The following is a 27,807-nucleotide window of genomic DNA, read 5'->3' on the forward strand; positions in this document are numbered from 1 at the left end:
TTAGTATTTTTTCCTCAGCTTCATGGCCTTCTTATCATAAGGGTTCTTGTCATCTGCAGCAGCGTCATTCCACATCTCTTCTACTTTCGTTGCAACTTCACCAACGGACAGGTTGGGATGTTCTCTTCTGATTTTGTGGCAATATTCAGAACAGAACAATGAAATGGCTGAGGGAGGCCTCTTGAGTGCATTGGGATCCTTGAGCTTCTTTTTGGTTCCTCTTTAGGATGAATATATGTTTTTACTTCTCTTTCATAATGGGCCTTGTCTGCCTTTTCTGTCTTCAGATTTTCTTTTCTCTTTCACAGACATGGTCTTCCACCTCTCAGAGCACTCCTATTCAATATAGTATTGGAAGTTCTAGCCAGAGCAATCAGGCAAGAAAAAGAAATAAAGTGTATTCAGTTAGGAAAGGAGGAAGTCAAATTGTCTCTATTTGCAGACCACATGATTGTATATCTAGAAGATCCTATCATCTCAGCCCAAAATCTCCTGAAACTGATAAGCAACTTCAGCAAAGTCTCAGGATACAAAATCAATGTGCAAAAATCACAAGCATTCCTATACACCAATAATAGACATAAAGAGAGCCAAATCAAGAACGAACTGCCATTCACAATTGCTACAAAGAGAATAAAATACCTAGGAATACAACTAACAAGGAACGTAAAGGACCTCTTCAAGGAGAACTACAAACCACTGCTCAACGAAATAAGAGAGGACACAAACAGATGGAGAAACATTCCATGTTCATGGTTAGGAAGAATTAATGTCGTGAAAATGGCCATACTGCCCAAAGTAATTTACAGATTCAATGCTATCCCCATCAAGCTACCAATGACCTTCTTCACAGAACTGGAAAAAAACCACCTTAAACTTCATAAGGAACCAAAAGAGAGCCCGCATAGCCAAGTCAATTCTAAGCAAAAAGAACAAAGCAGGAGGCATCACACTACCGGACTTCAAACTCTACTGCAAGGCTACGGTAATCAAAACAGCATGGTACTGGTACCAAAACAGAGATATAGACCAATGGAACAGAACAGAGGCGTCGGAGGCGACACAACATATCTACAACCACCCGATCTTTGACAAACCTGATAAAAACAAGCAATGGGGAAAGGATTCCCTGTTCAATAAGTGGTGTTGGGGAAACTGGCTAACCATATGCAGAAAGCAGAAACTCGACCCCTTCCTGACACCTTACACTAAAATTGACTCCAGATGGATTAAAGACTTAAACATAAGGCCTAACACCATAAAAACACTAGAAGGAAACCTAGGCAAAACCATTCAGGACATAGGCGTAGGCAAGGACTTTATGACCAAAACACCAAAAGCATTGGCAACAAAAGCCAAAATAGACAAATGGGACCTAATCAAACTCCACAGCTTCTGCACGGCAAAAGAAACAGTCAATAGAGTGAATCGGCAACCAACAGAATGGGAAAAAATTTTTGCAGCCTACCCATCTGACAAAGGGCTGATATCCAGAATTTACAATGAGGTAAAAAAGATTTACAAGAAAAAAACAAACAAGCCCATTCAAAAATGGGCGAAGGATATGAACAGATACTTTACAAAAGAAGACATACAAGAGGCCAACAAACATATGAAAAAATGCTCATCATCACTGGCCATTAGAGAAATGCAAATCAAAACTACATTGAGATACCATCTCACGCCAGTTAGAATGGCGATCATTAAAAAATCTGGAGAAAATAGATGCTGGAGAGGATGTGGAGAAATAGGAACACTTTTACACTGTTGGTGGGAGTGTAAATTAGTTCAACCACTGTGGAAAACAGTGTGGCGATTCCTCAAGGACCTAGAAATAGAAATTCCATTTGACCCAGCAATCCCATTACTGGGCATATATCCAAAGGATTATAAATCGTTCTACTATAAGGACACATGCACACGAATGTTCATTGCTGCACAGTTTACAATAGCAAAGACCTGGAACCAACCCAAATGCCCATCGATGATAGACTGGACAGGAAAAATGTGGCACATATACACCATGGAATATTATGCAGCCATTAAAAATGAGGAGTTCGCGTCCTTTGTAGGGACATGGATGAACCTGGAAACCATCATTCTCAGCAAACTGACACAAGAACACAAAACCAAACACCACATGTTCTCACTCATAGGAGGGTGTTGAACAAGGAGAACACATGGACACAGGGAGGGGAGCACTATACACGGGGGTCTGTTGCGGGGGAGTGGGGGGGACAGCGGGGGGGGGGAGTTGGGGAGGGATAGCATGGGGAGAAATGCCAGATATGGGTGAGGGGGAGGGAGGCAGCAAATCACACTGCCATGAATGCAGCTATGCAACAACTTTGCATGTTTTTCACATGTACCCCAAAACCTAAAATGCAATAAAAAATAAAAAATAAAAAAAAATAAATAAATAAAAAAAAGTAGGAAATTTGATTGAATTTCATATTCCTTGAATGGTTTCAGTATCTTCTTATTTCATTTCATGCTGACCAAATTAATTTAAAATAATTGGCTGATGGGATGGTGGACAATCTTGTGTGAAAAAAGGAAACTTCAGGCAGGTGTCTCTTCCAAAGTAGCCTAGGGACAGTTCAATTTTGCAAGATGTGAATGACACAATGCTGCTTTCCTTTACAACTATATGTTACGTCGAATCATTAGACAAGAAATTAGATGAGACCAAAGTCAATCCATTTTAATTTGACAATTATTACTTCTTACCCCCTTCATTGTGCAATCAAGCACTAAACCTGCTGAATATCCTTACATTTGCTGGCCATTCAATAACAACATTTTCTATAAGGTTTAAGCCTCAAATCATTTTAATTCTTCTAGTCCTTCATTTTACTCTTCATATAAAATTAACCTCAAATACCGAAAACTTTTGATACCTTCTCTGTACCTTTCCAAATAACAGGAGCACTTTCACTATTTTTTCTTAAAGTTCTAAAATGAAGAACTTTCTTGTATAGAATCACCTTCTAAACTTCTCAGGTAATGGATTGCATGCTGATATTTTTACATAGAGAAAAGTAGTCTATCCTTTTACCTGTTTTAAGTGTTTTGATTTCAAAAACACCATAAGGGACTCAGGAAATGGAGGCTCTATCTTGTTTGTATGATGCTCTGATTCTTAGTCAGCTGTTTATACTTGAAAATATATTTAGGCTGCCAAAAATATTCTCCCATAAACAATGTTCAAAAACAGTTTAATAATTAAAGCACTAAATATTAAATAAATAGATGAATATGTATGAAAGATATAAATATATAAACATGACTTAATAATTAATTCCTAGTATTTTCAGTTGGCTTCTCCCTAGTGCGACTCAATCAGAGGGAAGCGATATATCTGAGTCAAAGCTCATATAACAAACTAAAGGATTTCTTTCATGCGTAGCCTAGAAATTACCCTAGATCTGTCTATGTCCCCATTCTTTTGCCTCTGTTCCTCTTGTACTAGTAAACTGTGACAAAAGATGAGTTGGTAAAATTGTATGATCAAGCCTCAGAAAACAACGGATGTTATGGTTTTCACACACTAAGTGGCTTAGTTACAAGATGGAAGAGAAAGGAGGCAAACCCAGTTTCCCGTAATTATAAAGCCTTAGTTCTCAAGTGCTTTATATTATCTTTCCATGTAACCTGTCTTCTTTTGTTTCCTGGCTGTATAAGGGATAGTGAAACCTGTATAGAACACATGATAATTCTAACCTGCCATAAGATACAAAGATAAGCATGCAAGTTAAAGTTTCGGTTTCTGCCTATTCCAGAACTGGGTCAATGAGACACAGCAAAATAGACTAACAAATGGTTTTTCACATTTGACAAGGCTGCATATGAGATCTGATGGTTTAAAAGTGTGTAGCACTTCCCCCTTCATTCACTCTCTCCTGCTCCACCATGGTAAGATGTGCTTGCATCCCCTTCCCTGTCAGTCATGATTATAAATTTCCTGAGGTCTCCCAGTCATGCTTCTTGTTAAGTCTGAGAAACTGTGAGTCAATTAAACCTGTTTTCTTCATAAATTACCCAGTCTCGGGTGGCTCTTTATAGCAGTGTGAGAATGAACTAACACACCTATCATTAAGGTATACATGACTGTATTGTATTCCTTTTCGACAAAAAATTCATGTTGTAGAATTCTACTGATTGTCAAAGGAAACAAAAGACTGTATTGTGTGATAATTTTCAGATATAAAAATGGTATTCAAATCTTAAGATCCCAATAACTCGTATTCTAAAATTCTATAAAAATAAGGTCAAAGTTTTTGTAGGACTATAGTGAGGGCATATTTATATATTTATATTTATCTATTTTCCCCAGGAGGAAAATGATTCTAGAAATAATAGACATCTAAGCTTACCTTCTTTGCCTTTATAAAACAAATTTGGAAAAATTGCCCTAAATCTATATACAGGCCATTTGAATGGAAAAAGAAATTAAATAATAGGTTTGTGAAAACCAAATCCTATCAGAATAAATGTATCTCTTACTGCAATAGACCAGATAGAATAAAGAAGGAACTTTTTTAAGGCTTTCAATTCTATCCTGCTGACACAACCATCAATAAAATGGAAAAGTATGGTATGAACCACATAGCTATTAATCCTGACCACGGTCAGCTGGAACATCATATTTAGAAAGCGGCATCTTAGCCAGGCAGGGTGGCTTATGCCTGTAATTCCAGAATTTTGGGAGGCTGAGGCAGGGGGATCACTTGAGCCCAGGAGTTAGAGACCAACCTGGGTAACACAGGGAAACCCTGCCTCGTTAAAAAAAAAAAAAAAAAAAAAAAAATTGGCCGGGCTTGGTAGCATATGCCTGTAGTCCCAGCTATTTGGGAAACTGAGGTGGAAGGATTGCTTGATCCCAGGAAGTCAAGGCTGCAGTGAGCTATGATCACATGACTACATTTCAGACTGGGCAAAAGAGCAAGAGCTTATGTCGAAGACAAAAAAAAAAAAAAAAAAGAAAGTAAAGGAAAAGAAAAAGAACAAAAAAGTGGCATCAATCTAGGTAACATAATAATTAGGGATCCAAAGTGTCCAGTCCCAGAATTTTAATCAAAAAGGCTTCTGAGATTTTTAACACCATTTCTATTAGTTGGGCTAGAAATTAAACTATTATTATCCCTGCACTTCTTAATAGGTCAGAACTTTGACATAGATAAACAAAATACTCAAACAATAGAGAGAACTGGATAAGCAAAACAAATGAACTTTCAGATTTCGTGCTTTGTACTTAGCAGGAATTTAATAAACATTTGCTGATAGATTTAATTTGCGTGTTTTGATGTCATAGCTGCTAATCATTCATTCATTCCACATATATTTGGGGAGGGCTTACTATATGCCAAGCATTATTCTAGGTGCTGCAGATCCAAAGGTATCTATTAGTAGCACAATTTGTCTTCACTTGTTATTCTCTTTGTCTTTGGTGTTAGATGTTGTAGGACTCTGCTAATATGCAGCATTATTCTAGTTTATTATTTAAGCACTAAAATCTCAGAACACAAACAAAAATAATTATTTTTATTATCTACCTCTAAGACAGTCACCAAGCTTTTTAATTGACATTGATATCTCTGAAAATGTTGAAAACTTATTTTGAACTGAATAGTTGTCAGTACTTTTAACCAAGTAAGTACTTCAGCCCTGTGATAAACCCATATCAAAGGTGCATACAAAGATGGCAAGGTTTCCTTCCAACTCCATTGCCATTTTTACATGATATAATCATTTCCCAAATGTACTCAATCATGTGGCCCCAAATCATGGCCTTTTCGTGCTCTTTTTATCTCACAGGCAAGTCAGAGGTTGAGAGAGAAGCAAGTATCATTAAGACCTCAAAGAAAGATAGTATGTTTTGTGGAGTGTGGCCTGGTCTTCAACGTATCTGGGCATCTGTAGACTCCTTCCAGGAGATGTGTTCCTGCTCAGAGACAAAATAATGTCATCAGATGTAGAGTGACTGACAGTGACAGAATGCCCAGGAATTATCCCAGTTTTAGCAGTAAAAGTACTACCATCTGGGAAACCTTCCAACCCCAAGCTAAACAGATCAGTCAGTCACACTAGACTTGGCTTAATTTTATTTTGCCAAAAACTTCCATCAGGATATGAGATAGGGTTCTACAGGTTAGGACCACTTTGTCATATTATTGTGTTTGCTAGATTTACTGAGATAGCAGGAGGCAGAGAGGTCATCTAACTCTGATAATTTATTTTCTTAACAGCTCTATTCACCTTCATCAATTTGTTTAGCTGTCTTCTATTTTTTATATATATATATATATATACACACACACACACACACACATAATATGATATATATATATATATATTTTTTTTTTTATAGTGTCAACTTCCTTACATTTACATGGGGCAAAAGAAAATGTAGGAAGCTCTCCACTAGAGAAAGTGGAAGACTTAGTCAAAATCAGAAATTTGGTACATACCTGGAATACACTAAGGCATTTCCAGATCAAATGTGCCTGCTTCTAAGTGAACAAACCCTTAGGCTTTGTCCAGCATTGATTAACGAAAGGAGCTAGAAACAGAATGGATTTCTGTCTACATGTAACTGTAACAGCAAAAAGTTTTTGAGTGTTTTTGTGGCAGAATGCCATGCTTGAAAACTAGGGTATCCTAAAGGCTCTATTAACTGATAATTGATTTTTCAAAATTATGAACCACTCTGAATGTCCTTCAATCTACCATTTCCCAGCAACTGGTAGAGTCAGAGATACACTAGGCACAGAAGCTTCCTGTGTTGAATATTACAGCATAGTTGCAGAGCCAGATTAACTCTGCTGGTACTTATAACCTTAACCTTCACAAAGATAACAGGACATCAAGAAAAACTAGGCTTTAGTTTAGAAAAATGTATTAATACTTTGTCATGTTTTCAGTTTGCTCTAACTCTCAGGACACAGCAAAGGAGAAAAGATAACTAAGGAGATTCCCAGCAGAGGAGCCCCACGTGTCGCCAGGGCGACTCTTGTGGCCTGCGCGGCGGTTTTGCTGGTACCTTAGCGCGCCAGTTTTTGGTGCAGAGTCCAGAGATTCCCGGGCAGAAAAGCACCATCAATCTTAACACCGCTGTTTTGGCCGGCGCAGTGGATTGTTCAGATTTTGGTGCTGGGAATCAACAAGTTGGACATCTGCTCAGAGACCTAGTTAGAAAGTCGGTAATTACAAAGACAAGAGACGGATAAATATATAATGAAGTGAAGAAACCAGCGTAAAAAGGCAGAGAATACTCAAAATCAGAATGCCTGTCCCTCTACAGGGGATCATATTTCCTCATCAGTAACGGAACAAGGCTTAATAGATTACGAGTGTGTTCCAATAACAGAAGCAGGTTTCAAAACGTGGGTGATAAGAAACTTCTGTGAATTAAAAGAACTTGCTCTAACCCAATGCAAAGAAACTAAGAACCTTGAAAAAAGGTTTGACGAAATGTTAACGAGAATGGACAATTTAGAGAGGAATATAAGTGAATTGATGGAGCTGAAAAACACAACACGAGAACTTCGCGAAGCATGCACAAGTTTAAACAGTCGAATTGATCAAGCAGAAGAAAGGATATCAGAAGTCGAGGACCAGCTCAGTGAAATGAAACGAGAAGCCAAGATTGGAGAAAAAAGGATGAAAAGGAAAGAGCAAAGTCTCCAGGAAATATGGGACTATGTGAAAAGACCTAATTTACGTTTGATAGGTATACCTGAATGTCATGAAGAGAATGAATCTAAGTTGGAAAATACTCTTCAGGATATCATTCAGGAAAACTTTCCCAACCTGGCAAGGCAGGGTAATATTCAACTCCAGGTAATACAGAGAACACCACAAAGATATTCTTCAAGAAGACCAACCCCAAGGCACATAATTGCCAGATTTATTAGGGTTGAAATGAAGGAGAAAATACTAAGGGCAGCCAGAGAGAAAGGTCAGGTTACCCATAAAGGGAAACCTATCAGACTTACAGCGGATCTCTCAGCAGAAACCCTACAAGCCAGAAAAGAGTGGGGACCAATATTTAACATCCTTAAAGAAAAGAACTTTCAACCCAGAATTTCCTATCCAGCCAAACTAAGCTTTATAATCGAAGGAAAAATTAGGAACAACCTATATCAGCCTTTCCAAAAATATATCAAAAAGAAAAGAACATTAACACAATGAAAAATTTACACTAACAGGCAAAACAGCTAGCTAGCATCAAATGCCAGTATTAAAGTTATATATATTCTAATCGGATAAAAAGCCAAAACCCATCGGTATGCTGCATCCAGACCCATCTCACATGCAATGATACACAAAGACTCAAAACAAAGAGAAGGAGGAAGATTTATCAACCAATCAGAGAGTAAAAATAAACAAATAAACAAAAAGCAGGAGATGCAATTCTCGCCTCTGATAAAGTAGACTTTAAAGCAACAAAGAGCAAAAGAGGCAAAGAAAGACATTACATAATGGCATAAGGATCAATGCAACAAGAAGAGCTAACAATTTTATAGATCAACGAGACAGAAAATTAACAAGGACATCCAGGACTTGAACTCAGACCCGGAACAAGTAAACTCAATAAACATTTATAGAACTCTCCACTTCAAATACACAAAACACACATTACCACCTCACAGCTATTCCATAAGTGACTACATAATTGGAAGTAAATCACTCCTCAGTAATCGCATAGCATTTCATAGGTTTAAATGAAATATTGGTTGGCTGTTTGTTTGTTATTTTCTTCCCTTATTCCTTCCTGTTTACATCAAGTATAATTATTGTATAAAAGAGGTTTTCAATACCCATTACTAAAATGCATTCTAGCCTGGGCAAGAAAGCAATACTCCTATTCTCTCTCTCTCTTTCTCTTCCTTTTTCCTCCTCTTCTTTATTCTTTTTCTTTCTTTCTTTCTTTCAAAAAAAAAAAAAGCTTGACTGTTACCCTCATTTTTCCTTGTCTAAATTGACCACTGTCACCTAGCAGCTTAGCAAAAAAAAAAAAAAAAGTAATTGTTTAAACTGCAATTGATTTTGCACCAACCTAATAGTAATCTCAACGTGCACTACTGAACTGCTTGAAATTAATAGAAAATTCTTTTACATCTTGTCCGAAATGTAAGTGGAAGCCACACTGATTACTTAAGTGTGCTTAGAAAACTGCTAATTTAAATAGCATCTACCTCCAAGTTTTATACAGATGACCCAGGGCACTTTATCAGCACATTTGTCAATCACCATAAATTAACCAGAATACCAGGTACCAGAACAAATTAAAAGAGACAAGTTTAATAACTTAATGATCCATTAGTATGTCTAATTTTGATGACACATCATTTTACAAGCAGTAAAAATGAGCTGCTTTGTTTCAGTTTACATTTATACTTCTGAAATCTGTAAGCACTGGCTCCAGTTTCCACATTGAAATCATTTTAAAAGTTCTAAAACTCTATGAGACTATTTGATTTGTACAGTAATCTACTATGTAGTGGAAGAAAGATAATATTCAGTAATTTCAAAATTCTTTAAATCCATTGATATAAAAGCAAACTATATCTTAGATGCCTGTGGTTGGGTCTTCAAGAATTTTATCAGATGGAAAAACTTGCATTTGCACTTCCATTGTTTCCCATTCTTGCTTTAATACTGGGTCATCTCAAAAGCTTCTTATCTTCCATAAAAATCCATTATGGATTAATCCTCCACAACTTATTAAAATGCTTCTTGAACCTATTTATGTTTTGGGGTTGGTCATTTATCACTCTAATTACTTTCATAGATTTACTACCTGCTTCATGAAAAGATCTTCATTTGCTCTTAAATTAACCATCTTCAGCTGCAATATCGTCCCTTGGCCCTGTGATTTGTTTAAACAAGCCCAAATTAACCAACCTGTATGTTTCATAATGTTAAAAAGTACAATGATGTTCCTATATTGTCCCTACAAAATGAAAGCTAGTTTCATTTTGTATAAGCAGCGCCTAAATGTAGTATAATTTTTAGACCCTGTTTGATGTTTTAGGCCCAGAGGAATAATTTGTTTATTTGTATTTAGCAGTATCTCCTCACAACTGGGATGGTGAAACAGGTTTGGAGAAGTGAAGTAGCGTTGTGAGCATGGACACAAAGCAGTTTTGCTGCCAAGAATAGGACCTGAGCTTAGATGTTCAATCTAATACAGAGAAGTTTCAGGCATAGGTCTTACTGGCTGTGTCAAAACCACCAGCAATTGGGGGTGCTGGAGAAAATACAGATTCTGACTCAGTAAGTCTGAGGTAAAGCCCAGAAATTCTTCTTTTATATGAGCTCCCATATTCATTCTGATTACCATCCAAGTTTGGGAGACTATTTATATATCATTGGTATCAACTAAAATACAACGAGGAGGGATGGTGCTGTGCTATGTTCTGACTTAGCCCCAACTATGTTTTCTCCAATATCTCAACTCATAGCATGTAGTACCAATCTCTGAGAGACCAAGAAGTAATTGAATAGCAATATTATGTTTTTATTAATCCTTCACATAATTATTTTAAGATATATAACATACAGCATGAGTTATATGTAGCCTTTTGAAGAGTGGATCCTATTTTTTAACGCAAATTAATCTTTTGCATTGGAAGATGCCATGTAATACTAATCCCAGTGTTTTATTTTCAGGAAATGTCTGTGTCGACTGAAGATGTGTAAATCAGCACATACTGTGCTCTAGCACAGCTGAATTATAAACCCGTTAAGGGCTGAAATAATGAAAATGATGACCTAGTCTTCCGTGTGTCCACCATTCCATACCTCCAGCTGTTATTTATCGAAGCTACAACAGGAATATTTAAGCATGATCCTGGGAAAGGTTCAAAAAGCTTAAGAAAGCTCTGATCCAAATAATTTAGTTTGGTTTTAACTAATTGTGTAGGGTGTGTGTGCATGTGTATTGAGGTGGGGGGTAGAAAAAGAGAGCAAGGAGCGATTGAGAATGGAGCACTGTAAAATTTTCTTCAAACCAACATCCTGAATAAGAATGAATGAAGAAAAGCATAATTCATTGGTGAAATGGTTTTCTTTAATTCAATTAGGCACACACAATTCATGCTTTTGAATTTTTGTTTTAAAAAGGTTGTGATTCTCAATTCATTGATTTTTAATTTATAATATCAGAAAGAAAGAATTATGTTATAGAATTGAATTGAAGATCTAGTTGGGAAAATCCTGTCTTGGCAACCTAAGCTAAGAAAGAGGGTGTGATGCTGGGGCAGTGCATTTTGTTGTTGTTGTTACAAAAGAGAAAATTGTTCTTCCAGCTATAGCAATAGTGCCTACCAGCAACTGCTTCCTGTGAAATTGTTCCAAGCACATTTCCATAAAGAAGGGTTCTATTCTACTCGAACCCTGCTTATATTCCAACTCTATCTACATTCCACTCCAGGCTTTCATGTGTTTCTCCCCCCAACAATTTGGCTATTTAATGCTCACACAGGCCTATAATTGTGCTGATGTCATCTACCCAATCAATCATAGAACTATTCATTAGGATATCTGCAATCAGGGCAGTGTCAAAGTGAACTACATTCATTTTGCTACTAAATATCAGATGATGGTAAATTAAACTCTTATTGTAATGATGGTATTAAAGTGAATGGTGTACAATTATATTTTTTCTCACCATTGTGCTATTTTTACTAGAGAATAGTAAACATGAATTTTACTGGATTTAAGACTGGAGCATAGCTCAAAGAAAGAGGGCAGGGGAATTATATTTCCACATGAAAAATCCCTTATATTGAGTTGATGGAAAACAAGGCACTAAACACTATATTTTAGCAAAATAAGTGTGTATGAGCATGTTTTCCATATATAGTACAGTCTATGACCATGTGCCAGTGCTAAAAATAGATGATGTAGGTGCACTGAATACTCTACCAGCAACACAAATCCCACAGAAACAAATTGCTACTTATAACCAAAGAAAAATAATTCACATGCTTACATATTTCCCTCCTGCAAAAATGTGCTCTTTTCAAAGTTAAGATTAATGTAATATTTTATCATTGAAAAACTATACCGTATCCTTTCATAAATTTACCTCCTATAAAAGGTCATTAGTAAAAGCAGAAAATTGCATGGCATTGGTAATAATAATTATTTGGTGTTTTCTCCTGTTTTTCAAACACATCAGAGTCAAATGTTAATTAAAATAGTTAAATAAATAAAAAGAAAATTTTAAAGTAAGTTAAATGTATCCTTTGTAGCTATCCTTTCATTGAACTGCTTCAAGATATATTAGAAACTCTCATATTAGAATCATTAAGGATGGTGTAAAACAGATTTTCACAGCAGGAGGTATTACGGTTTTAGTAAAATTTTAATAGGAGATTTTCACATGAGGCAAATGGAAAACAAAGAATATTTTTAAATGAAACAATTAACCAATAATTTTCTATTGTTCTGATGTTTCTTTCTTAGCAACATTCCCTTTCTTCTAGATTCTACAATAAGGTCAAAATAATCCTCCACTTATCTCATTATAGTCACTTTCTTTCAGTGTCCCAGTTTCTGGACATGATTTCACTGTAGAATGGAATAGAGGAAGATCAGTTGTTCCATGGAGAATATTTTCTTTATTGAAATACATTTGGACAAAAGCCAAATTCACAAGCACCACTATGAAAATCTTGGCATTAAAAAAAAATTTCTCTTAAATACATTCTGAAACATCTTCTGGCACATCACACTACGGCAGTGTGTCTCTAGTTCTAAAAATAATTTTATACAATATATACATTTTAGGAATGTAGTTAAGAATATCACAAACTTATTTATTGGGTACATATTTAGCCAGTAGTCAAATCCAAATTTTCTCAAACATGAGAAAAAAATTATAATTTAATAAAGAAAAATAAATTTTCAAACAATGTCTTTTTCGATCATGTTTACTCAAAAGAAAAATACATTATTAATTTTAAAATAGCATTCATTAAATTGAACAAAACTGCTTTCTCTACAAAAGTTATCTGCAAATAGTTCTTTTCCTTGTCTTATGTAGTTCTAAAGCCATGGTGTCTCAGTAATAGCCACTGTTCCTCTTTTTACAACATAAAATTATTCCTTCTCAATATTCTAACTGATAAGTTTAATGATAACAAAATACCCTATAACTTTGATGATTAATAATACACCTGTTTAATGTTTAGGAAGGTAGGAGAAAATTTGTTAAAATATGCGACAGCATACAGCAGCAAGGAGAATGACATAGATTGAGGCTACAGTCCTCTTTTCTGTATCTAATCACAAGGCCACAACTGGTATTAATGACTTTATTCCTCTACTTCCCATTTCATTTTTTATTTTCTCTCAGCCAGCATCTTTACTTGCTAGGGTTCTTTACCTGTGAGTCACCAAATGTCTTTTCCTGAGGGATCTAAGCTCTCAGTGGTTCTGCCTTGTAGGGGAAAAAAAATAAATCTTGTTCTCACTTATTACAAGATTAGTGGCTGAGGTCCCAATAAGAAAAGACAGATGAACAAGAGATAAGCATACAAATTTATTTAATGTAAGTTTTACCTGACAAGGGAGCCTTTAGAAATGAAAACCCAAAGAAACAGGGAGACGTGTATATTTTTGTGGAAGGCCTTGCAGAAGTATGATTAAAGAACAAAAGGGTATGATGTAATGGTAGTAAACTAATGGGTGGGGGGTACTGAGCAAGGCCTGTTCCGATTTTTCTTGGTGTTTTTGTCTGACATTCCTTCCCTATGGGTATAGGCTAGGACACCTATTATATGAGGGTCTTCTGGAAAGAAGGGAGGCAGAAGGTCAGAGGATGACCTTCATAGCTTTTATGGCCTGCTCCAAGGAATAAGCAATGAGAGGAATTCTAGTTTCTATGGCCTGTTTCAGAAGAAAGGGGGTAGGAGAATGGCAGAATGACTTTCCTGCTTCTGCACTTTCTTCGATTTCCAAGGTATCATATTTTTGGGTAGTGTTTTCTACTTGATTAGACTTTTAATATTATTTCTTTTTATCACTGACCATTGGATGTAGCTGAACTAAGAGCACCTTCAGGGATGCTACTTCTCTCTACTTAAATTGTTTAACAGCAATCTTATCCAAGTTAATAATGTAATTCCATGTTTTGCTTGTTTAACCAATGTAAATGAGGCATCTGAAATGAATGGTTGATATTTCAGTTTTCAGTTCAATGTAATCATTATTGTTTCTCCAGGTGGAAGCATTACCCCTTTGAGTACTAAGATCTTTTAATCAACAAACCCTAGAATTCCAGAAATGGGAACTGAAAATCATGAGTGTTTTATTAGGTGTAATAATGAGAAAGAGGTGTCATTCCCACTTTCTCCCATTGGTTCCCAGACCTATGGGACCTATAATTATGGAAGAAGCTGGACCATACATCGATCACTGGTTGAGATTAAATACTGAATACCATAGAAGGGTATCCCAATCTTACATACCTGTCTCCTAATTGTAATAATCATTGTGTCTTTAGTAGGGTATATCATTCCAAAAACCAATGTGCTTCTGTGTAGTGGTTTTTTATAAGACCAGTGAATCACATGGAAATCAGCCAACTCATTGCCTTACTTCTTTTGCTAAAAGACAATTTCTTTGTTAAAGGTAATACTGTGTGGGATATTATGACTGTGTTTATGGTATTCAGTACATGGATGATGATACTAACAGAAGCAAGAAAGAAAATAAAAATACTTTATCCCAGCAAAAAATAAAAATAATAATGCAGCCCTCTTCATGACAAAATCCACTGTTGTCACCTGTTACTAGGTGGCTGACTGGTCCCCGGGTGTATTAGGGCTCAGAATCAGGTGTTATTGTAGGCAAATTGGGTACTTAGTAAGGCCAATTTTGGTGAGAGGGATTTCCTATTATTGATGCCAGGCAGAAAGTCCATTCCTGCCATCATGGCCATATTTTTCATTAACCCACCTAGTTTGCACTAGAAGACTGAGGAAAGAACTCCAACTGTCATAATAAGAAAATAACATTTCGTATATGATTATTGAAAGCCTGTTCCACCAAGGATGACTTTTGGTGAATGTTCACATGAGATACAAACATTCTCCCAGTTGGTGCTAATTCTAAGTGATCCATGCAAAAGCCTTTTACTTAAACTTTCTTATCACCAATCCTCCAATTTTATTATTTCAAACTTTCTGACCACCCAGCCAAACCATTAGCCACTACCCATGAATAACTAATGATCAACACCTGAGGCCATATATCCTTCCAGGCAAAATGGACAGTGAGTTACACAGCTTGAATTTTAGCCAATTGGAAGGATTTCTCTTGATAAATGTCTTTCAGGGTAACCTCTAAGTGAGCCTGTAATACTGCAGTACTCCACTTTTTACTAGTGTCAGCACATTATTCAGAGCCATCTATAAACCAGGCTAAATTTTTTCCTTTGTTAGCTGGTCATCAAAAATTCTCCAGGAAGTCAAAGGTGTCATTTGCAAGAAGAATGCTAGTGCAGCTGAAATAGGCATATTGGGAATATGAGTCATCTACCTATACAAATTACTTACGCCTTCCTGATCTGTTCAAGTCTAATCTTGTGTATACCACTTCCTATGAATTATGAAATGCTGTTGTATGTCCAAGTTTATGACTTAGTGAATCAAATTACACCTGTCTCATGATGACTAGCTTGGGTCATATTAGTACTTGATGTGGAGCCAAGATCAGCAAGTTAGGAGCTATTTCTCAAAGAGAAAAAGATGATTTGCCAAAGTAAACATAGCTGTGTTCCAAAACTCTTTGGGTCTGCATTGAGTTTCTTCTTGCTACTGGAGGCTTGTCCCAGGATCCATCCTGCATCTCAACATGCCATGGGCACGTTTTGTATTTATGAGTCTACTGGGTCCCAATACCCAAGTGACAGAGCAACTTGCTTTGCAGCTTTAATTTGCTCCAAGATTCAATCGATTCTTCTGCCTCAGCCTTCCAAGTAGCTGGTATTACAGGTATGTACCTCCACACCTGGCTAATTTTTGTATTTTTAGTGGAAATGGGGTTTTGCCATATTGGCCAGCCTGGTCTCAAACTCCTGACTTCAAGCGATCCACCCGCCTCAGCCTCCCAAAGTGCTGGGATTACAGGCATGAGCTACTGCACCTGGCCAACAGTGGTTTTAAATGAAGGCAAATATATATGAAAGTACTCGATCATATGGGGGCTTGTAGGCCATTGCAATCATGTTGGGTTTTGAGTGACATGAGAAGCCACTGAAGGGTCTTGACCAGAAAAGCGACATTTATTTGACATTTTTTTTGTCTTAGCTCAGGCTGTTATAACAAAATACCATAGACACATGACTTATAAATATCCGAAACTTCTTTCTCACAGTTCTGGAGGCTGGCTACTCCTACACTGAGGCACTGGCTTATTCAGTGTCTGATGAGGGCTTCCTTCCTAGGTGGTCATTTTAACTTTATATGGCAGAATCAGGGAGGGTTGTTCTCTTTTTAGTCTCTTTTATAAGAGCACTAATCCCATTTATACAAATGGAGCCTAATCACCTCCCAAAAGTCTCACCTTCAAATACCATCACCTTGAGGTTAGGATTTCAATATATGAATATGGAGGTGATAAACATATTCAGACCATAGCACTGTTAAAGTCATCTTTTAGCAGCTATGTGGAGAACAAACTCATATAGATTGTAGTCAGCTGTTGTGTCTCTACCACAGGCCCATTCCTCACCTGAGAGCGTGTTTTGAAAGTTGTATATACATCCCAAACTGCTCATCAAGATCTGGGTTATCTCAGATCAAACAAGTCTTAATGTCAGGCAGAACCAAAGTCATCATTAGCTGGAGGCAGTACATCCCAGACCAAGCACTAGCAGAGCCAAAAGTCAATTGTAAGCTGCATGAGCAAGTGGTCTTTATCCCCAGATCATCTGCTGTGTTACACTACTTTCTCTTCTAAGTTCACACCTATAGTGAGATGGGGACAGTCCCTTCTGATCAGCTAATGGAAAAAGAAAAATGCTAAGTTTACTTCATGACTGGATCAGCTTAGTATATGGGTAGAAGCTGAAAATGAACTCTGACTGCTCTTGAGCCCTACTCAGGGGTGGCTTTAAAAGATAGTCATGAAGGAAAATCTCTCCAGTGGCCACAATTCCTCGTGATACAACAGATTATCCAATTTGTGAAAAAAAAAATGGCCAGAAGTTAGAATCTATGTGAACATACAGGCAGCAGAAAGTGTTTTGGCTGTTTCGTCAGGAACTTACAAGAAAAAAAGATTGAAAAATCAAGGATAAAGAGGTCAGTGTAAGAAACATAATGTATTGACTTATGGGAATTGGCATGCAATGTGAAGATATTTGTTTTGCATTTTAACACTTACGAGAGAGCATGAAAGAGGCACTAAATAACAAAAGAGAAAGCATAATTAGGCCAATTAGGTTATTCCAGTCTGGTACAATGGCCACATGAATGAAAAAGCTCTGATCACAAGTATGGAGGCTAAGCATGGGTTAAACACCATTGAGTCTCACTAACCAAGACTGAACTAGCTACTGCTGCTGCCAAATATAGAACCCCAGCGATAAACAGAGACTATATCTAAGTCACTATCATGGTACTTTCCTTCAAGGAGACCAATCAACCACGTGGTGGCAAGGGGATTACATCAGATGCCTTCCATCCCAGATTGCGGAGGCAATTCTCTTCATTATTGGAATTGACATATATCCTAGCTATGAGCTTTGCTTTCTTCCCTTGGCCAGCATGACTACCTAGGAACTTACAGAGTGCTTGCTGCATCAATAGGATACCACACAATTTTGTTGGAGATCAAGGGACCAATTTTACAGAAAAGGGTTTTTAGTAGTGGGTTTATATCCACGAGATTCTCTGATCCTATGACATACTACATAATTTAGATGCTGATGGCCTATAAATTGTTGTAATAATAAAGAATCAATTGAGATGCCAGCTTGAGACCATATCTTAAAAGGATGGTGTACAACCCACAAGGATATGGTATATAACCTAATTAAATGACCTTTATATAATGCCATGTCTCCAGTATGTATCATACATATCTCTAAGAGACAAGAGGTAAAAGTAGGAATGACCCTGCTTATCATCACCCGCAATGACTCACTTGGCAATGTGCGCTTCCTGTCTCTGCAACTCCAGACTCTGGATGCATTCATTTCCTATTGCTGCTGTAACAAATTACTTAGCAGCTTAAAATGACACAAATGTTATCCCATAGTTCTGTAGCTAAGAAGTTATGGTTGGCTCTTTCTATCAAGGGTCTCATGAAGCTGATACCAAGGTACTGACGGATGTGGAGTCTTATCTCAAAGTTCTGGAGTAGAATCTACTACAAAGATTTTGAGGTTGTTGGATGAATTTAGTTCTTTATGGATGTAGGCCTGGGGTCCTCTTTTCATTGCTGGCTCTCACCTAGAAACCTGTTTCAACTCATTAAGGTTACCTGCATTCCTCATTATGTTGCCTCCTCCATCTTAAAATCAGCAACAGCATATCAGGTCCTTGTCATGCTTTAAATCTCTGACTTTTTCTTCTAATTCATCTCTTCTAAGAGAACACTTTCCTGCTTTTAAGGGTCCATGTGATTAGTTTGGGCCCACCTGGATATCCAGGATAATTGCTCTATCTTAAGGTCAGCTGATTAGTAACCTTAATTACATCTGTAAAGTTCCATTTGCCATGTAATGTAACATAGCCACAGTGACTAGGGATTAGGATGTGGAAATTTTCAGGGGTCTAGAAATCCTGGTTCCAAGGCAGAGTATGCTTAAACAAGGGATATAGTAAAATACTTATTAAACTTTAAGTTACAGCTGCCCTCTGGTAACTTTAGGCTCCTAGAACCAAGAGACCAACAAGCAAAAAAATTAGTTTCCATATTGGCAAGGGTATTTGATTTTGATAACCTGGAGGAGACAGGACAACTATTACATAGCAGGACAGAGAAGTATACATTTGGGATTCTATTTATCCATTGCATATTTGTACTCTCCTGCCCAATTTTGCAGTAAATGGACAAGGGCAGAAGCCATGACCTGAGAAAGGCATAGTGACTGCTATGGCTTAAATATGTCTCCTCCAGAATTCACATTAAAATTTAATCCCCATTGTAACGGTATTGAGATGGGACCTGTGAAGAGGTGATTAAGTCATGAGAGCTTTGCCCCCACAAATGGATTATAAAAGGGTTAGAGAGAACTAGCTTAGGCCCATTTTGGCTCTTGTGCTATTCTAATATGTGAGGACAAAGCATTCATCCCCTTTTTTGCCCTTCCACCTCCCACCATGTGAGGATCAGCAAGAAGGCCCTCAGCAGACACTGAATGCCAGCAACTTAATCTTTGGACTTCCTAGGCTTCAAAACTGTAAAAAAAAATAAATAAATAAATTTCTGTTTATTTTAAATTATCCAGTCTCTTGAATTTTGTTATACTAGCACCAATGGACTAAGACAGTAACAGGGGACTCAGAACTCTTAAGGATGACTGTTTTAGTCTGCTTGAGCTGTGTTAATAAAATATCACAGTCTAGATAGCTTACACAACGAAAATTTATTTCCTAATAATTCTCAAGGCTGGAACACCCAGATCAATATCTGGAAAAGTTTAGTTTCTGGTAAGGGCTTCCTTTCTGGCTTGCAAGCAGCTTCTTTGTTCTCACATATCTTTTCATTGGTGTAAATGCATGAAAAGTGAAAAAAATCTCCTCTCTTCCTCTTTGTATAAGGCCAGAAATCTTAGCAGATTAGGGCCCTAGATTAGTCTGTTCTCACATTGCTATAAGGAACTACCCAGGAGTGGGTAATTCATGAAGAAAAGAGGTTTGACTCACAGTTCCACAGGCTTAGCAGGAAGCATGACCAGGAGGCCTCAGGAAACTTACAATCATGGCAGAAGGCAAAAGAGAAGTGAGCACATCTTCACATGTCTAAGCAGGAGAGAGAGTGTGAAGGGGAAAGTGCTACACACTTTCAGTCAACCAGATCTCATGAAGAACAGCAAGGAGGAAGTTTGCCCCATGATTTAATCGCCTCCCACCAGGCCCCTCCCCTGACATGTGGGGATTACAATCAGACATGAGATTTGGGTGGGGACACATAGCCAAACCTTATCAGGTCCTATGCTTATGACCTCATTTAATTTTAGTTACCTCCGAAGGCCCTATATTCAAATACAGTCACACTCATGACTGGGGTTAGGACTTCAACATATGAATTTTGGAAGAACACAATTCAGTCCATTGAAAGAATATGGGTCATCTCACCCAGGTAAACCCCCTGGATCACTAGGGGTATTAACTGATGGTAAAGGGAATCTAGCAAATATGAAAAAAGAGGGATTAGGAGTATCAGTTGTGGCCTCAAGACAGCTATAGGAACAAGAACTCATACTACTACCCTTTTTTTTCTGCTTTCCAAGAAAAAAAGACAAGACTGTGGTGGTACTTTCTCTGATACCACTGCTGAAGCCAAATGTGTACATGTGTTTTTCTGAAACCAATAACCAATTCTTTGACACCAACTGGGTATCCAATAATTCAAGTCAATTCTGACACTAACTCCTAGAGTTTGCACATAAACAACAAGTTAAATGCTTAGTCCCACAAGACTTCCCCAACTTCAGAAACCAGTTACAAGTCCTGGAAACCACCTATAATTCTGACCAATTGACTATAAATTAATGAGTTTCCACAACCCCATATGCCTCCTCAGGTTTGATAATTGAGTAGAACAACTCACAGAACTCAAGAGAACAGCTTACTTAGGTTTACTGGCTTATTACGAAGGCTACAAAATGGAAATAGCCAGCTGGAAGAAATACACAGGGCAAGTTATAGAGAAGGGGATATGGAGCTTCCATTCCCATTCTGAATGCACCATCCTCCTAGCATTTCAATGTGTTCAACAACTCCAAAGCTCTCTGAATCGCACTGTACAAAAGTTTTTAATAGAACCCGAACTCAACCTCCATTTCCTCCCCAGATGTTAGGAGATGGGACTGTAAGTTCTAACCCACCAATCATGAGTTTTGTCTTTCTAGTGACTAACCCCCTTCCTAAAGCTATCTAGGGGCCCCATGTTTAGTCACTTGATTAGCATAAACACAGATGATGTTAAAAGGGACTTATTATGAATAACAAAAGGCACTACTATTACTCAGGAAATGTCAATGTTCTATGCCAAGAACTGGTACAAAGATCAAATATATTAAATGATATATAAAAACATATTGTATGATATATATTTCTTTATATCAAATATATAATTATATTTATATGTATTCGAAATATGTTACATAAATAAAATATATATAATATGTATATTTATTTATATAAAACTTTTTAAATTAATTATTTATTTATTAACAATGCAAGGAGACTCTTTAATCAGTTTCAGTGATCTTTCCCCGGCATTTTATAACCTTGACATCCAGCTCCATCCAGCTTCAAGCCCATTAGAATCTGAGCCCTGACTGGTCATCATTGAAAAACCTCAGCACCCTGGAATAGCCCAGACTAAAATGGAGGCTCCAAAAATGTTTGATGAATGAGCAAATGAATGTTATTAAAAATAATAATACACCCTTTGGCCAAAGTGAAATCTTTCTAATTTTAATTTTAGCTCTCTTCTGTTTTTTGTCCAACTGGTTAACAATCACTATCAAAAATTTAAAAGCAGTAATTTAGAAGTCCCTTAGGCATTTCTTCTCTATGCTAATCCATCCAAAATTCCTTTATCTTGTTTATCTAGCCAGTTTTTCCAACACTATTTATTAAATAGGGAATCCTTTCCCCATGGCTTGTTTTTGTCAGGTTTGTCAAGGATCAGATAGCTGTAGATGTGTGGCATGATTTCTGAGGCCTCTGTTCTGTTCCATTGGTTTATATATCTGTTTTGGAGCCAGTACCATGCTGTTTTGGTTACTGTAGCCTTGTAGTATAGTTTGAAGACTGGTAGTGTGATGCCTTCAGTTTTGTTCTTTTTGCTTAGGATTGTCTTGGCTACACAGACCCTTATATGTTTCCATATGAAATTTAAAGTAGGTTATTCTAATTCTGTGAATAAATTAATGGTAGCTTGATGAGGATAGCATTGAATCTATAAATTGCTTTGTCCAGTATGGCCATTTTCACAATATTGATTCTTCCTAACCATGAACATTTGTTTGTGCCCTCTTTTATTTCCTTGAGCAGTGGTTGGTAGTTCTCCTTGAAGAGATCCTTGTAAGTTGTATTCCTTGGTATTTTATTCTCTTTGTAGCAATTGTGAATGGGAGTTCGTGCATGATTTGGCTCTCTGTTTGTCTATTATTGGTGTATAGGAATGCTGGTGATTTTTGCACATCAATTTTGTATCCTGAGACTTGGCTGAAGTTGCTTATCAGCTTAAGGAGATTTTGGACTGAGATGATGGGGTTTTCTAAATATACAATCATGTCATCTGCAAATAGACAATCTGACTTCCTCTCTTCCTATTTGAATATGCTTTATTTCTTTCTCTTGCCTGATTGCCCTGGCCAGAACTTCCAATATTATGTTGAATAGGAATGGTGAAAGAGGGCATCCTTGTCTTGTGCGAGTTTTCAAAGGGAATGCTTCCAGCTTTTGCCCATTCAGTATGATATGTACCGTGGTTTGTCATGAATAGCTCTAAGTATTTTGAGATACGTTCCATCAATACCTAGTTTATTGAGTGTTTTTAGCATCAAGAGGTGTTGAATTTTATTGAAGGCCTTTTCTGCATCTATTGAGATAATTATGTGGTTTTTGTCATTGGTTCTGTTTATGTGATGGATTACTCTTATTGATTTGCATATATTGAACCAGCCTGGCATCCCAGGGATGAAACAGACATGATTGTGGCAGATAAGATTTTTAATGCGCTGCTGGATTCCATTTGCCAGTATTTTATTGAGGATTTTCACATAGATGTTCATGAGGGATATTGGCCTGAAATTTTCTTTTTTCTGTTGTGTCTTTGCCAGGTTTTGGTATCAGGATGATGCTGGCATCATAAAATCAGTTAGGGAGGAGTCCTTCCTTTTTTATTGTTAGGAATAGTTTCAGAAGGAATGCTACCAACTCCTCTTTGTAGCTCTGATAGAATTTGGCTGTGAATCCAACTAGTCCTGGGCTTTTTTTGGTTAGTAGGCTATTAATTACTGCCTCAATTTCAGAACTTGTTATTGGTCTATTCAGAGATTCAACTTCTTCCTGGTTTAGTTTTGGGAGAGTGTATGTGTCTAGGAATTTATCCATTTCTTCTAGATTTTCTAGTTTATTTGCATAGAGGTATTTACAGTATTCTTGGATGGTAATTTGTATTTCTGTGGGATCAGCAGTGATATCCCTTTCATCACTTTTTATTGTGTCTATTTGATTCTTCTCTCTTTTCTTCATTATTAGTCTGGCTAGAGGTCTATTTTGTTAATCTTATGTATATAATATAAAATTAAAATGTATATTTGTATCAAACTTTTATATATGTATATAAAATTAATGTTTATTATATAAATGTATCTACATTTATCTAAAATAAATATATGTATATAAAATCAATATATATAGAAACAAAATATATATTTATATAAATGATATATTTCAATAAATTTTTAAAAATATATTTATTTGAAGTATATATTATATAATATAGTTAATATAAATACATATTATACATGATAAATATATAATATATATTTTTATAACTTAAATACATATATTTATATATTAAATATCTATAATATATATATTTTTTCTCATTAAAGTTATATTATGGGTATCAAAATTCTATGACATATATTTGGTCAAGTTGTTTCCATTAAAAAGTACTGATTTTACATAAAAAGAACTAAAAACAAAAGCACATGATATATCGACAGATGCCATAAAGGCTTTCAATACTAATAAAGTCAACATCCCTTTATGCTAAAAACCCTCAACAAACTAGGCATTAAAGTGATATACCTCAGAATAAGAGCCATCTGTAACGAAACCACAACCAACATCATACTGAATGGGCAAAAGCTGAAATCATTTTCCTTGAGAACCAGAACAAGACAAGGATGCCCACTCTTACCATGCCTATTCAAGATAATGCTAAAGTCCTAGCCAGAGCCATCAGGCAAGAGAAAGAAACAAAAGGCATCAAAATAGGAAGAAAGGAAGTCATACTATCTCTCATCCCAGATGATATAATTCTATACGTGGAAACCCCATAGTCTTTGCCCAAAGGCACCTAGATCTGATAAACAATGTCAGAAAAGTTTCAAGATAGAAAATCAATGTACCAAGGTGAGAGAAAAATCAAGAACGTCATCCTATTCACAACAGCCACAAAAAGAATAAAATACCTATGACTACAGTTAACCAGTAAGGTGAAATATTTCTATAAGTATTATGAAACAATGCTGAAATAAATCAGACATGACATAAACAAATGGAAAAACATTCCATGCTCATGGATAGGAAGAATCAATATTGTTAAAAAAAGCCATAGTGCCCAAAGCAATTCACAGATTCAATGCTATTCTTTTCAAACTACCAGTGATATTTTGAACAGATTTAGGAAAAAAAAAAAAAACTCTAAAATTTACAAGGAATGAAAAAAGAGCCTGGATAGCCAAAGCAATTCTAAGTAAAAGGAATACAGCTGGAGTCATCACACTACCAGACTTCAAACTATACTATAAGGCTACAGCAAACAAAATGGCATGGTTGTGGTACAAAAATAGACACATAGACCAATGGAACAGGTTAGAGAACCCTGAAATACAGCCACACATCTACAATCATCTGATCTTCAACAAAGCTGACAAAAACAAGCAATTGGGAAAGGACTCCCTATTCAATAAATGGTACTGCGATAACTGGCTAGCCACATGCAGAAGATTGAACCTGGATTCCTTCTTTTCAACATATATAAAAATCAACTCAGGGTGGATTAAACACTTACATGTAATACCTAAAACCATGAAAAACCTAGAAGAAAACCTAGGAAATACCATTTTGGACATAGGCCCTGGCAAAGATTTCATGATGAAGACAACAAAAGCAATACAAAAAAAAAAAAAAAAAAAAAAAAATTGACAAGTGGGACCTAATTAAACCAAAGAGCTTTTGCATAGCAAAAGAAATTATCAACAGAATAAACAACCTACTGAATGGGATAAAATATTTGCAAACTATGCATCTGACAAAGGTCTAATATTCAGATTCTATAAGGAACTTTAAATTAACAAGCAAAAAACAACCCCATTAAAAAATGAGCAAAGGACATGAACAGGTACTTCTCAAACGAAAAAATAGATGCAGCCAATGAGCATATGAAAACATGCTCAACATCAGAAATTATTAGAGCAATGCAAATGAAAACCACAATGAGATATTCTCACACCAATCAGAATGGCTATTACTAAAAAGTCAAAAATAACAGATGCAAGGTTGCAGAGAAAAGAGAACATTTATACACTACTGGTGGGAATGTAAAATTAGTTTAGCCATAATGGAAAGCAGTTGGAAATTTCTCTAATAATTTAATACAGAAGTACCATTTGATCCAGCAATCCTATTGCTGGGTATAAACCCAAAGGAATATTAAATCATTCTACCGTAAAGACACATATATGCATATGTTCATCACAATACTATTCACAATAGCAAAGACATGAAAGCAACCTAGATAACCATTAGTGGTGGACTGGATAAAGAAAATATGGCACATATACATCACAGAATTCTACACTGCCATAAGAACAGAATCATGTCCTTTGCATTGACATTGATAGAGTGGGAAGCCATTGTTCTAAATGAACTAACACAAGAACAGAAAACCAAATACTGCATGTTCTGATTTACAAGTGGAAGCTAAACATTCAGTACACATGGACACAAAGACTGGGACAACAGACAATAGACACTTGAGCCTACTTAAGGTGGAGAGTGGGTGGAGAATGAGGATCAAAAACTACCTATCTGGTACTATGCTCATTACCTAGGGGAAAAAATAATCTGTACATCAAATCCCCATGACACACAGTTTGCCCATGTAACAAATCCACACATATACTTTCTGAACTTAAAAGTTGGAAAAAAGAAAATAGGAAGTACTGATTTTAAAAACTAATAACTTAAAACTGTCATATGCAAAAAAGAAAAATAAGAAAAACTAAAATGGTCCACAAAACACTCTCCTTTTCTTTAGAAGGTTTTGTGATGCATTGTTATCATTAACCAGTCTTTTACTATTAAATGGTCAACTGAAACAAACCGTTCTGGGACCATTCTTCTACCACAGATTAAGAGTGGGGTGTCACGTATTAGCGATAATATACATTTAGCCTTCTGAGTTTTCTGGGAATATTTGTTGACCTTGCCAGCTCCAGCAGCATTCTGGTCCACTGCTTTGATGACATCCACAGCAACTGTCTGTCTCATATCACAAACAGCAAAACAATCCAGAGGAGGCTAGTCAAATAAGCTCTCAACACACATGGGCTTGCCAGGAATCATATACACAATGGCAGCATGACCAGACTTCTAGAATTTAGGGCCATCTTTCAGCTGTTTATCAGAACAGTAATCAATCAATTCCTTCATCTCAGCAAACTTGCAAGCAATGTGAGCTGTGTGACAATCTAGTACAGGGTCATAGCTAGCACTGACTTAACCTTTATGGTTCAGGATAATCACCTAAGCAGTGAAGCCAATTAGTTGGTTATTTTTGCTGTCACCAGCAATGTTGCCATGATGAACATCTTTAACAGAAAAATTCTAGACAGTGAAGTCCAAATTGTCCCCAGAAAGAGCTTCACTCAGAGCTTCATGGTACATTTCAACAGACTTTACTTCAGTTGTAACACTGAATGGAGCAAAGATGACCACCAGGCCAGGGTTGAGAATACCAGCTTCCATTTGGCCACCAGGGACAGTAACCATATAACCAATTTTGTAGACATTCTGGAGCGGCAGAAGAAGGGGCTTGTCAGTTGGATGAGTTGGTGGTAGGATGTGGTCCAGAGTTTCAAGCAGCATGATTCTGCTCACATTGCCATCTTTACAGGTAACTTTTCACCACTAGATCCAAGGCATATTAGCACTTGTTTCCAGCATATTGTCACCATTCCAACCAGAACTTGTCACACATGCATCTGTGTTGGGGTTGTAGCCAATTTTCTTTTTTCTTTTTTGTACCTATGCCACTTCTTCCAATAATGAAAGCAATTTTCTTAATGTAAGTGCACACTTCCTTAATAATTTCTTCGTATTTCTTCTGAGTGTAGGGTGGCTCAGTGGAATCCATTTTGTTAACACAAATGTTTAACTGTTTCACATCCAGTTTTAACTGTTTCACAACCAGAAAGGCATGCTTCCAGGTTTGCCTTTTCTTGGAGATACTAGCTTCAAATTCACCAACACCAGCAGCTAGCATCAGGACAGCACGGTCAGCCTAAGATGTGCCTGTAATCATGTTTTCGTAAAGTTTCTGTGTGTTGGGGCATCAGTAAATCATATAGTACTTGCTCATTTAAAATTTCCATGGGGAGATATCAATGGTGACACCACATTCACACTCAGCTTTCAGTTTATCTAAGACCCAGGCATACTTGAAGAAGCCCTTTCCCATCTCAGCAGCCTCCTTCTCAAAGTTTTTAATGGTTCTTTTGTCTACCAGATGTCTGGTAGGGGTGGGCTTGCCCGAATCTTGGTGTCCAATCATGATGATGCTGATATGAGTCTTTTCTTTTCCCAT

General features: G+C 36.7%; 1 pseudogene; it reads right to left on the reverse strand.

The window, feature by feature from the left end:
* Positions 1-27,807, reverse strand: LOC105725090 (elongation factor 1-alpha 1-like; annotated as a pseudogene).

The sequence above is a fragment of the Aotus nancymaae genome, unplaced genomic scaffold (genome assembly GCF_030222135.1).
Source record: "Aotus nancymaae isolate 86718 unplaced genomic scaffold, 86718_ANA_hifiasm-v0.15.2.pri h1tg000004l, whole genome shotgun sequence".
In the NCBI taxonomy this organism is placed as follows: domain Eukaryota; kingdom Metazoa; phylum Chordata; class Mammalia; order Primates; family Aotidae; genus Aotus; species Aotus nancymaae.